At 43.2% G+C, this 12,431-nt stretch overlaps 1 pseudogene; it reads left to right on the top strand.

Moving 5' to 3' along the window:
* The first annotated feature begins 6,127 nt into the window (after positions 1–6,127).
* On the top strand, positions 6,128–7,869 carry LOC141774355 (tripartite motif-containing protein 16-like; annotated as a pseudogene).
* The last annotated feature ends 4,562 nt before the right edge of the window (positions 7,870–12,431 follow it).

Genomic DNA, 12,431 nt, shown 5'->3' with positions numbered 1-12,431 from the left:
CCTCTCCCTCTGCCTCTATTCCGGCCTCCATGATAAGGGGGCTGCTGATATGGGGCAGCTTGGTAAGGAACATGATACTGGGGTTGATACATAGCCTGTGGCGGGCCCTGCAGTGGATAAGGATTCTGTGGCGGGGCTGGAGCTGGTGTTACAATTTGAGCCATCTGGGTATCTTTCTCTTTCCCTCCCTTTTTCTTATCTGTTGCACGAGTCCGTGCATCTGCCAACTGTAATTTAGTCAACTGAGCTACCATCTCTTTTAATGACTCATTTTCCTCTTCCTCCTCCTTGGTTTCTGCATCCTGATGATGGCAGAAATGTGTTTCCCATCTTGATGATTTTGCCCCTGCCATATCTGGATTCTCTTGCATCTTTCTCTTAACTCCTTCCGGAGCATGTTTTAACAGAGCTATTCTGAACAGAGGCTGCTGTGATTCTTTATCTGGGTTCACCCCCGTAGCCCCCGCCCACTCTGTCTTTGCTCTTTCTATGAACGTGCGTCCGCTCTCCCCGTTCTTAATCTTAAACACCAAGCTGTGGAGCTTACCCGCTGGTATGGGATACTTTTGTCTAATAGCATTACCGAAGGAGGTAGCGTAGGGGTTAAGGGGGCTTCTATCTGACACCTGGACTGTTCCGGCCGCTGCTTCTAATTCTTTCAGTGCCCAGTCCAAAACCGAGAAACCCAAAATAGCCCTGAGATCACCCATAGCTAAAGTCTTCCCTCGGGTCTTGTTATACAGGCTCGTGAGCCACACTCCCCCTCCCTCTTGAATTCCTGGGAGGAGCTCACTCAGTGCTTGAATGTCACCTAAAGTGAACGGCTGATACTCGTCTCTACCGTTGCTTTTGGCCACAATGGGAAACATGCCAACACACTGACTCCTCTGTTTGTCACCTTTGTCTTCGTACTTTCCATAAACTTTATGTGACCTAGTTTTGGGGGGTGTATATGGTCTCGCCTCTTCGTCCCCACCCTCCCGTCTCCTATGTATCCCTCCTTTGGAGTGCGTTCTCATGGTTCCCTCTATAGCAGTGGTCTCAAACTCAATTTACCTGGGGGCCGCTGGAGGCAGAGTCTGGGTGAGGCTGGGCCGCATCAGGTATTCCACAAAAAAAGCTTTGTTAAAAAAAACAACAATCTTCTCAAACGTCATTATTAACAGTTCTTTAACTTGAATGGGTTCTTCTGAACATGAACTGTCCTGAACATTAATGGAACATTGAAGAACATGAACGGTTCTTCTGAACATGGCCTCTATTGCGTCTCCCACTTTTCCTGAAATTGTCTGTGCTCGTCACCAACCTTTCTCTTCACTGCAGGCTTTGAAAAAGACATGATTGGGGCTGTGTGACAAGATATATATTCATTCCACTTGGTGTCACTCCGCAATAAAGTTGTGCCTGCTGTGTTTGTGTTGCTCTGCAATTACACCACCAAACCGCTAGTTGGCGGCGGCGTCTCTATGAGTTTCCTTCTTCTTCTTGTACTACAAACAGAAACTGAGGGAGTTGGAGCTAATAACTGTTGAACCACAGAACTTTTACTGATATTACTGCAACGCCGAAAAGAGAAAATATATCTGAGTGGATTTGTGTGAACAAACATTGAAAAGATGGAGGCAGAGAGAAGTAGAACTTGGTCCTGGCCGCTCAGCATCGCTGAGAGACTGGACCAATCACAGCTGTTGCGGTCTGCGTCGCCGCGACGTGTAGTTACATTTCTGGAGAGGTGCACGTCAGGCTACGGCGTCGATTCAACGCAGAAGTATAAATCAAGCTTTAATCGAGTTTATGCGATGTTACACGGGCGCCGCCACAGTTGTTGTGAAATGTTTCTCTGCTTGCATCAAGCCCGGCCGATTGCCCGCCCCCGGGAGCCATATACCCCACTGTGATTGGTAGGTTCGTTCAGCTCGGGCTCGCGCAACAAAGGGACCTTCAACGGCAAACTGCCATTCACATAAAACTCGCGGGCTGAGGGCGCCTGGTTAGCTCAGTTGGTAGAGCGGGCGCCCATGTAACAAGACTTGGTCCTGACCGCGGCGGCCCGGGTTCGAATCCGGCCTGTGGCCCTTTCCGCATCCACTCTCTCTCTCCCCCCTTTCCAAGACTCTATCCACTGTCCTGTCAATAAAAATGAAAAAATGCCCCCAAAAAAAACTTTATAAAAAAAAAAAAAATTTGCGGGCCGCACTAACATTAAACTTTCATATCAAGGTGGGGGCCACAAAATATCGTCTTGCGGGCCGCAATTGGCCCGCGGGCCGCGAGTTTGAGACCCCTGCTCTATAGTGATAGGAATGTTTTCATCTTCATCATCATCACCCTCCTCTACTGCTCTACTAGCCTCGTCATCAGCGTCCTCATCTACCTCTCCACTAGTGTGAACATCCTGATACTCTGCACGGGATCTCTCTGTGTGGGGTTTAGGGGTAGATTGAGCTCTCCTTCTTACGCCTCCATTACGCAAATCTGGTGGTAACATGGCTTGTCCTAACCTGTACTGTTCAGCCTGATCTCTCAGTTCTTCCCTTAGCCTGTCTATTTCTCTGGCTACATCAGACATACTACCCGTCTCTGAGGCTGAACCTGCTCCTCGTTCTTTTTCTATTTCCTCTTCTAGTTCCAAAGTACCACCTAACACTTGAAACAATGGTGCCATAACTTCGTTTGTATAATCACTGTCCTGTGGGGTTGGTACCGGACTAGGGGTAGGAGGAGGATAAGGAGGGGGGTTGGGATGTGGGCCAGGTGGGTACTGCTGATGGAGGGACATGTCATGTGGCGGCGGGCTAGTATGTGGGTTTGGTGGTGGGGGTGCGCTAGGACTGGGTGAGGGTTTCACTAGTGGTTTTGCTTCAGCGGTTTTTGCGTGGGTGGCTTTCGTCTGGCTGCCTAAGGCTGATAGGGCAGCCATCTGTATCACATTATATTTTACCAATTTACTTGCCAACTCGTCTTCTTTCTTCCTCAATTTCCTCCTTACAAACATATGTCCCTTTTCTTTGTCTTGTCCTGCTTGCAGCAGCTTTCTATGAACCACCTGTATTAATGCTCTCATCACTGGCATGAATTTGGCTTCACTTCCCGTGGCAGGAAAATGCCCTTCCTTCACTGTCTCATCTAGGTCTTGAGTCTCTTTATTTCTAGTCTTAGGATCAAATGTACAGATTACATTAGTCCTGACTTTAACCCATTGCTGTCCAAATGATAAACGGGGAGGCCCACAGCCACCCCGTTCCTCACAGTCTTTGTCAAATTCTCCGTCCATTCTGTCCAGTACTATTTCACACAGGTTTATTCAGTTTATGACAGTAACTAGATTCAGAGTAAATGGGTCGCTATGCCCCTCGCTGTGATCCTACCAACATAAGCTTCTACTGGACACTTTGATGTTCCAGCGATGTTGGCCCAGTATCAACAGTAAGTTTTAATTTTCCTCTGAATACTAGTTATTAATGTACACTCATACAGGCGCTCCAAGCGCTATTTTTACTAAACTCTAACGTCCTAGACGTTACTAAACTAGCGCTCCAAGCGCACTACTCATACAGGCGCTCCAAGCGCTATTTTTACTAAACTCTAACGTCCCAGACGTTACTAAAAACTAGCGCTCCAAGCACACTACTCTAGCGCTCCAAGCGCAGCGTTCCAAACGCTTTTCTAATGTTCCAGTTTTTACTTTTGCAACATTTATCACTACAAAGGAGATTCAGCACAACAAGAGAGATAATTTAGAGTAAGCCAATTTGCAGAGTTCGATACAACAGGTTCTGCTTACCTTAAGATTTCAGGGCCCTTTCTCTCTCTCGCCGGTCTGTCCGTCCTTTGGACACGCTTCTCAATGCCGAAAATCACGTCGGGGTCACCAATTGAAGGAACTGGCCTTCTACCTCCGAGAGGTCAAGGCCCAGTTACGTGCTGGTTAATCTTGTGTGACAAAGAGATTTTCCAAACAGACGGGTTAAAGCATAATAATACAATTTATTCCGAACAATCAATGTTGCACAAGTAAAAATGAAGAGAAAGAAAACAGCACCTGCCACCTCCCTTTTCCTCACAATCACTCTATTCATAACAAATCCAACAGTCAGGTTATTGTAAACATTCTTGTACATAATAAATCCAACAATCTGCAGAAGTACCACGTGAACCATTTAGCTTCTTCTCTTCTCAGAGTCTCTTAGAGTGGGTTAGGTCTGTGTGGCCTGCCTTCGCTGGTTCTTTTGTTTCATTCATGTTCTAGTCAGCTGCTCGATAGCGGAGTTTTAGTTTTAGTTTTTTCAAGTTATATTGAGTGTAGGGAGCCTTCCTTTAGGCCTGTTTTCATTTGGTGTTTCCCCTCTCCCTTTGAAAAAAATAAAACAAAAATGAATCCTACTGGAGTTGGCACCTTGCTGTGGTGGATAAGCTTGTGTGTCTCTTTAACCCTGTATTTCAACGGGAGACTGATCTAAGTTTCCTTATAAGTTCAACCAAGTCAGCTTGGTCACAGGTTAGAGACCGAACAAATATCAGCTCCTTTGTTCAGATTAGAAGGCCATTGCAAAAATAAAACATTGTCATATGAACCTGAAGTGCTTACTCCAACTAAAAAGCTCTCATGTCATCTCTGTCAGTTTTACTGCTAGCAATACAACCCAAAGTTCTACCAAAGTTCAGCATCACTTTAACTGTGATTAGAGGTTACTGGTAACCAAGAAATGTATCCAGCGTTATCTCCGTCAGTTTTACTGCTTTATTGGTTGTCATTCTACCATGAAGGCATGGGGGTGAAGTTTGACCCTGAAGTGACCATGCTCCTTTTATTTGGTTTTCATGTTTTTCTCAGGTTAAAAGCTTTTAAAAAGTACACTTAAAAAATGAGGAGGTAAAAAAATAATTTCTGTGATCTTCTGACATCTGATCTCATCAGCTTGAACGCACCTTGGAAATCATCAAGAGTCGTAAAATCAGTTTTCTGCAACGTTTTGGAAAACCTATTTTGCGGCCATTTTGGAAAATGGCTGCCGCGTCCGTCAGGGGCCGAATTGGCAGCGCCCCGATATCTATATCTTTTCGTGACATATAACCCTACATCTGTGCCTAATTTATTGCTTTAATCGCAAAATGCACAATTGTTATGAATATTTCAGCTCAGCTGCCCCGCTGTTACATGAGATTTAGATTTACTTTTCATTTCTTTTCTGTAAATCTTTTAATCTGGAAAGAACTTTGTACTTAAGTTTGACAAGTGTTATATAAATTATTATTATTATTACTACACTAGTTGCTTAGGTTACTTATCTCTACTTTCTTATGTAAAATGAAAAATTAAGCAGTAAAACAATGGCTTATGAGATTTCTTAAAAACAATCTCTGCAGCCTCAGGAGTGTGTGTAATGTGTCACTAGCCTGTCAGTAAACGGCTGCCCGTACAGGGGTCCGTTGCCCACACCGGGTTCCTGTCCCGGGTGAGGAAGAGTTTATGAGAAATGTGGAGCCATCACCAAAGCCTGAGGAGCCAAGAAATATTTTACAGCTGAAAACTGAAATGTTTTCAAATGTGGAGCAGGTTTGAACCGAGGCTCCGTTTGTAAATGACGAAACATACTGTGCGTTCCAAAACCCATTCTACCAAACTACTTAGTATCACAGAAAAAAAGATTTCTTATGTCCCAATACATAGTATGTCAAATGCAGTGTGCCAAAAATACCAGGATGTCCTACTACATCTGGTCACATTTTACAGTATGAAAGCCAGCATGCTTTTCTGGCTGTTCTGACCCACAATCCTCTGCACAGCAGATATATTGTATTCATACTGCATGCAACTGTACGTACTTTGTAAGGGCAGCTGCAGTGTACTAGAAGTAAAAAGGAAAAGTATGTGATTTGGGACGTAGTCAGTCGTGCTGCTCCTCGTCCTGGAATGAATCACAGCTTGATAACTCCTCCCTCCTCTTCCTGCTCTCAAACACAGACAGCTACAATCGGTCCTCTTATTTCCTTGTTCCCTCCCCTTCAGATCGACAGTTTGAAGGTGGGTGTAACCAACATAACACATGATGATTACATCAGAGCTCAAACTAGTGTCGGTTCTCAGGAAGTGAAACTCAGACAGTCGTTGCTACTGAGAGGTGAAATGGCGCAGAAAGGAGTTCAGCTGGACCAGGAAGCAATCTCTTGTTCGATCTGTCTGGATCTACTGAAGGATCCGGTGACTACTTCCTGTGGACACAGCTACTGCATGAACTGTATTAAAAGCTTCTGGGATGGAGAGGATGAGAAGAAGATCTACAGCTGCCCTCAGTGTAGGCAGACCTTCACACCGAGGCCTGTCCTGCTGAAGAACACCATGTTAGCAGTTTTAGTGGAGGAACTGAAGAAGACTGGACTCCAAGCTGCTCCTGCTGATCACTGCTATGCTGGACCTGAAGATGTGGCCTGTGATGTCTGCACTGGGAGGAAACTGAAAGCCTTCAAGTCCTGTCTTTTGTGTCTGGCCTCTTACTGTGAGAAACACCTCCAGCCTCATTATGATGTGGCTCCGTTAAAGAAACACAAGCTGGTGGAGCCCTCCAAGAAGCTCCAGGAGAACATCTGCTCTCGTCACGACGAGGTGATGAAGATGTTCTGTCGTACTGATCAGCAGTGTATCTGTTATCTCTGCTCTGTGGATGAACATAAAGGCCACGACACCGTCTCAGCTGCAGCAGAAAGGACCGAGAGGCAGAGAGAGCTGGAGGTGAGTCGACTCAACATCCAGCAGAGGATCCAGGACAGAGAGAAAGATGTGAAGCTGCTCCAACAGGAGGTGGAGGCTGTCAATCGCTCTGCTGATAAAGCAGTGGAGGACAGTGAGAAGATCTTCACCGAGCTGATCCGTCTCATGGAGAAAAGAAGCTGTGATGTGAAGCAGCAGGTCAGATCCCAGCAGAAAAGTGAAGTGAGTCGAGTCAAAGAGCTTCAGGAGAAGCTGGAGCAGGAGATCACTGAGCTGAAGAGGAGAGACGCTGAGATGAAGCTGCTGTCACACACAGAGGATCACAACCAGTTTCTTCTTAACTACCCCTCACTGTCACCACTCAGTGAATCTACATCCAGCATCAATATCCGTCCTCTGAGCTACTTTGAGGACGTGACGGCGGCTGTGTCAGAAGTCAGAGATAAACTACAGGACGTTCTGAGAGAGAAATGGACAAACGTCTCACAGACAGTGACTGAAGTGGATGTTTTACTGTCACAACCAGAGCCCAAGACCAGAGCTGGATTCTTACAATATTCACGAGAAATCACACTGGATCCAAACACAGCATACACACAGCTGTTATTATCTGAGGGGAACAGAAAAGCAACATTTATGAAACAAGAACAGTCTTATTCTAGTCACCCAGACAGATTCACTGGATGTTATCAGGTCCTGAGTAGAGAGAGTCTGACTGGACGTTGTTACTGGGAGGTGGAGAGGAGAGAGGGACAGGAGTTAATGTAGCAGTCACATACAAGAGTATCAGGAGAGCAGGGGGGGGGAATGAATGTTACTTTGGAAACAATGATAAATCTTGGGCGTTAGTTTGTGACCAAAACAGTTATAGCTTTCGGTACAACAAAGTCCAAACCCCCGTCTCAGGTCCTCAGTCCTCCAGAGTAGGAGTGTACCTGGATCACAGTGCAGGTATTCTGTCCTTCTACAGCGTCTCTGAAACCATGACTCTCCTCCACAGAGTCCAGACCACATTCACTGAGCCTCTCTATGCTGGACTTTATCTTTATGGTTATTATGGAGTCACTGCTGAGTTGTGTAAACTGAAATAGACAGAAGTCATTTAAGGGTTAAATTCAGTGTTTTAACTCTTAAACTTCTCTGGTGTCCATCATTGTTGCTGCAGAGCTGATTTGTGTCTGGACCGCAGAGGACCAGCCCTACAAACACTAAAGTGTGTCACTGACTGACTGACTGAGTGATGAAGTTACAGGATTCATCAGCGACTGTTGCAGGTTCCTCATTGGTTGTTGCTCTTTCTAAATGAAAAGCTGGAGAACAGTTCAGTGTTTATGTTTTCTGGGGATTGTGTCAGCGGTTCATTGAATCATTACATCGTGCTGTTGTTGTGCATGTGCTATTGTTTATAGTAGTTTAAGTTACGTTACGTTGTGCTTCGTATTGTGTTACCACCGTGCATTCACACCAAGCAGGAAGCACATTAGCAAGCCACACGTCGCTACTGCGGTATGAACCCAAAATAAACACACTGTGCTGTGATTTAATATCAATAAACGGATCAAAATGATGCCGAAATAACGATAATATGATGTTGATCTGTAAAAAGAGTGAATTCATGCTTTGTCGGGTCTGTCCGCAACACAGCAAGCAAACAACTTTTAAAATGCTTGTTTTCTGAACGGAGTCCGGATCGATCAGTGCCAGGCTATGCTAACATTGTAGCTGCTCCATCAACACTCCATCTAGGAATAAACACGGCAGCAACAACATCAGTGATGACGTCAACTTTGTAAGTATGTATATATTGTTACACACCACTTATATGATGAATGCTTTAGATACACATGCTTTAATAACAAGCTGAAATACTTTTAACCTGCAGACTGTATGTCATGATGATACATTTACACCTTGTATAAAATGTATAATATACTGACTAGTAAATGTCACCATTTACTATTACTGAATGCAATCTGATCATTATAAGTTGTCTTTCAATCAAACATTAAGATATAAGTGGAAAAAACTGTTCATAAGACATGATAGACATGACCACTGATTATTTGTGTAACAATTGAGCCACAAATTCACATCCTGACCAGATACGGTCCAGACAGATACTCGGTTTAGACTGAGTCTTGTTCTTTTCATGTCTTCACTGCACAGAGATCAGCTGTCAATCAAACATTATGGGCTCTACTTTGTAAACTTCTCTGTGCTCTAAATGTTTGATGAATATTTGTATATATATATATATATGTGTATGTGTGTGTGTGTGTGTGTGTGTGTGTGTGTGTGTGTGTGTGTTGTTGCTTCTCTTCCACTGCACGGGTCTTAAAGGAAGGTCTAGTGATTTATTTCTGATCATAGATATTCTGTTCTCACCACTTTTTGTAAAGATATCTAGAATCACATTTATTTGTTGGGCAGACTAAATGTTGTCGTCCAGATCGACGTACAAACGAGATCCTAAGATGTTTAATGAAACTGTAATTATCATGATCATAATCAATAAGGAAATCATTATTCTCTGTTACATCGCTGAGATTCTGCTCAAACAAACTGATTGTGTGGATGAAAATGAATCTGTACGTGAAATCATTGAACAAGAGTCATTTAGCAGACTTTACTGATGGGATGTGTGAACAAACTGAAGGTTTCTATAATCAATAAACAAGAATGAACTAAGTCTTTTCTTGTCTTTTTTCCAGGGTATCATACAAAGCTGATGGAGTAAATGTGACTAGGAGAGAATAACTGAGGCAGTTTTCCTCCTGAAACACCACAAAGTCCAGTGTTCATGTTTAGAGTCAGTCAGTCTCTGTTAAAAAACAATCTAAAGAAAGATTAAAACTAAAAGGTAACATAACTTATTAGTTGTGACATGAGGATTTTGTTATCATAGTTATTGAACACAATCACAAGTTCATATATTGAATACAAATTCCAACTTCTTTCCCCACATACTGATAGAAGAACGCTCTTTTTCTCCACTTCAGCTCGTATTATTCCTCTGACGATACGCTCAACACTTGTTTCTACACCGTGTTCAGAACGTTTTATTTTCACTGGGCTTGTTGTCTCCTCTGTATAACCACAGCTGTGGTGCTTTGGTGATTCTCTGAGCAACCTGGAGAGCACACAAACGGGACTATTGTTTGTTCTTCATTCAACCCGTATCATGCAGCTTTAAACACAACAACTGTTGTGGATTTATGGCTTTTTAAACTGTTTTGGATACATGAACGAAACCGTCTTGCCACATGGACTCTACATCTCTTTCTTTACATATTTACATCTCTTTCTTTATGTGCTTTCATTTTGTTCGTTGCAATACATGAGATTGATTTAAAGTGTGTATTGATCAAATCTCTTGGATTTTTGTGTAAGATGCATTACAAGAGCCACAATGAGTGCACCTCCAGTCACCAATCTGTCAGGCTCCTTGATGAGGGCCTGATTACTGAAGGATGCAATCGTCCAATAGGATGCTTTGTGTGTGTGTGTGTGTGTGTGTGTGTGTGTGTGTGTGTGTGTGTGTGTGTGTGTGTGTGTGTGTGTGTGTGTGTGTGTGTGTGTGTGTGTGTGTGTGTGTGTGTGTGTGTGTGTCTGTGTGTGTCTGTGTGTGTGTGTCTGTGTGTGTGTGTGTGTGTGTGTGTGTGCCTGGCAAAGCTGTATATAAAGTTGTTTCTGACACTCGCGTCTGTTTGACGTTGGTGTCGGCAGAGATGTTGGTTTTTGGTTCAGTTCAACACTCTTTGACTAAAGACAACAACATAGAAAGAGTCAAGTCTATGTAGTGTTCTCCTTTTCCAGTTTGTTCAGAGCTCCAAAGCCTCAAACACATATCTGTTGGGGTGAAAGAGCTTCTTCGTTTCATTATCTGAGCAAAGAAAAAAGCCCATGTTTAAAATGCTGTTAGATAACTGGAAGTTTGGGGAATTTCTTCCTACTACTTTTTCTTTTTAACAAATCTACAATAATAGAGAGAATCCTGTAGTTCAGGCTTTTTTTCTCCATAAAACACCAGACTTTGAGAAAACTTAATAACACTTTTTACCATGATGACTACTGTGGGTTGTCAGCCTGATGACGACTAAAACTGGTGGACACATTTGAGTTTCAGATGTCCTACAGAACCTCTGTCTTTCCTTGAATCTAAACTTGTTAATACAATATATTGTATTACCCCAAGTGATGCTGTACAGGTCTTGACCAGGGAGGTTTTATAGAGGAAACTTCATAACAAAAAAAAGAACTCACATCTGTGTCTTTAATTATTAGGGTGTCTTTAGGGTGTCTTGGTAGTGTGTAGGTCTGGGTAGTGTGTATGTCTGGGTAGTGTGTAGGTCTTGGTAGTGTGTAGGTCTTGGTTGACCCTCACCTTTTACCATCTTAGGTTTATGGTATTTCACATTCTTCCTGTTTTTGATCCTGGAATGAATGAAAGGTCACTATCCATCATTTTTCTCTCTCTCTCTCTCTCTCTCTCTCAATTCAATTCAATTCAAATGGCTTTATTGGCATGACGTAACACTGCACATGTTGCCAAAGCATATTCAAATGATGAATCTTTTTTTTTTACAATAATTACATTCATAAATATCGATTAAATAAAATAAAATACAAAATAATTTCAATCAATTAATTAATTTGAACAATGATATAAACAGGTAATATACAAATTAACAAACAAACAAACAACAACAAGGTGCAGACAGCTGTCCCTGTCCCTCAGTTCATGTCCCTGTCCCTCAGTTGATGGCAGGCAGCAACATAGGCTGCTACCAGCTCACAGGTCCTAGTGTCCTCCCCAGTAGGACAGATAACTTGTCTTCACCTGAGAGCTGTAGAAAACCTTTAGTTATTAAATTAATTTTATTGAAATATATTTCCCTGATGTTTTGATATTTCTCACATCTGGTGAGGAAGTGTAGTTCTGTCTCAGACTCACTCAGGCTGCAGTGAGAACACAGCCATTGCTCTACAGGGAGTCAGGTCTTCCTGTGTCGCCCCTGTTCAATGGCGAGGCTGTGCTCACTCAGTCTGTACTTTGTCCAGGTTTTTCTTAAATGTAGATCAGTAACCATGCTCAGATAGTCTGCTATGGTGTACTGTTGGTTTAGAGCCAGATAGCACTGCATTCTGCTCTGTGCCTTTGTCTGTGTTTGCCAATAGGTGATGTAGTTTTGTTTTAACTGTGTTGTAATTTGGTTGAGTCTAATTGGTGGTCTGTTCTGGTCCTGAGGCCTTGGTGTGTTAGTGGAGAGGGTTGATGAACTCAGCCTCAGGACCAGCTGGGTAAGGGGGTTCCCCTTTCTGCTCATCTCTTGGCACTGCAGGGCTTGGTAATGATATGAGAGGGGGTCACTATGTTTTAGATGTGTCCAAAATTTAATTGCTCTTTTTTGTATTTTTATTATTAGTGGATACTGGCCTAATTCTGCCCTGCATGCATTATTTGTAGTTTTCCTCTGGACATGTAGGAGAATCTTACAGAACTCTGCATGCAGGGTCTCAGTGGGGTGTTTATCCCATTGAGTGAAGTCTTGGTTTGTAAGTGGACCCCACACCTCGCTGCCATAGAGTGCAATTGGTTCAATAACACACTCGATAAGTTTAAGCCAAATTTTAATCGGTATTTCGGTTTGGATATTTTTTTTAATGGCATAGAAAGCCCTGCGTGCTTTCTCTCTCAGCTCATGAACTGCCTCTTTAAAAT

This window comes from Sebastes fasciatus, chromosome 1 (genome assembly GCF_043250625.1).
Source record: "Sebastes fasciatus isolate fSebFas1 chromosome 1, fSebFas1.pri, whole genome shotgun sequence".
NCBI classification, from domain to species: domain Eukaryota; kingdom Metazoa; phylum Chordata; class Actinopteri; order Perciformes; family Sebastidae; genus Sebastes; species Sebastes fasciatus.
This window is presented reverse-complemented; position numbering and strand designations above follow the sequence as displayed.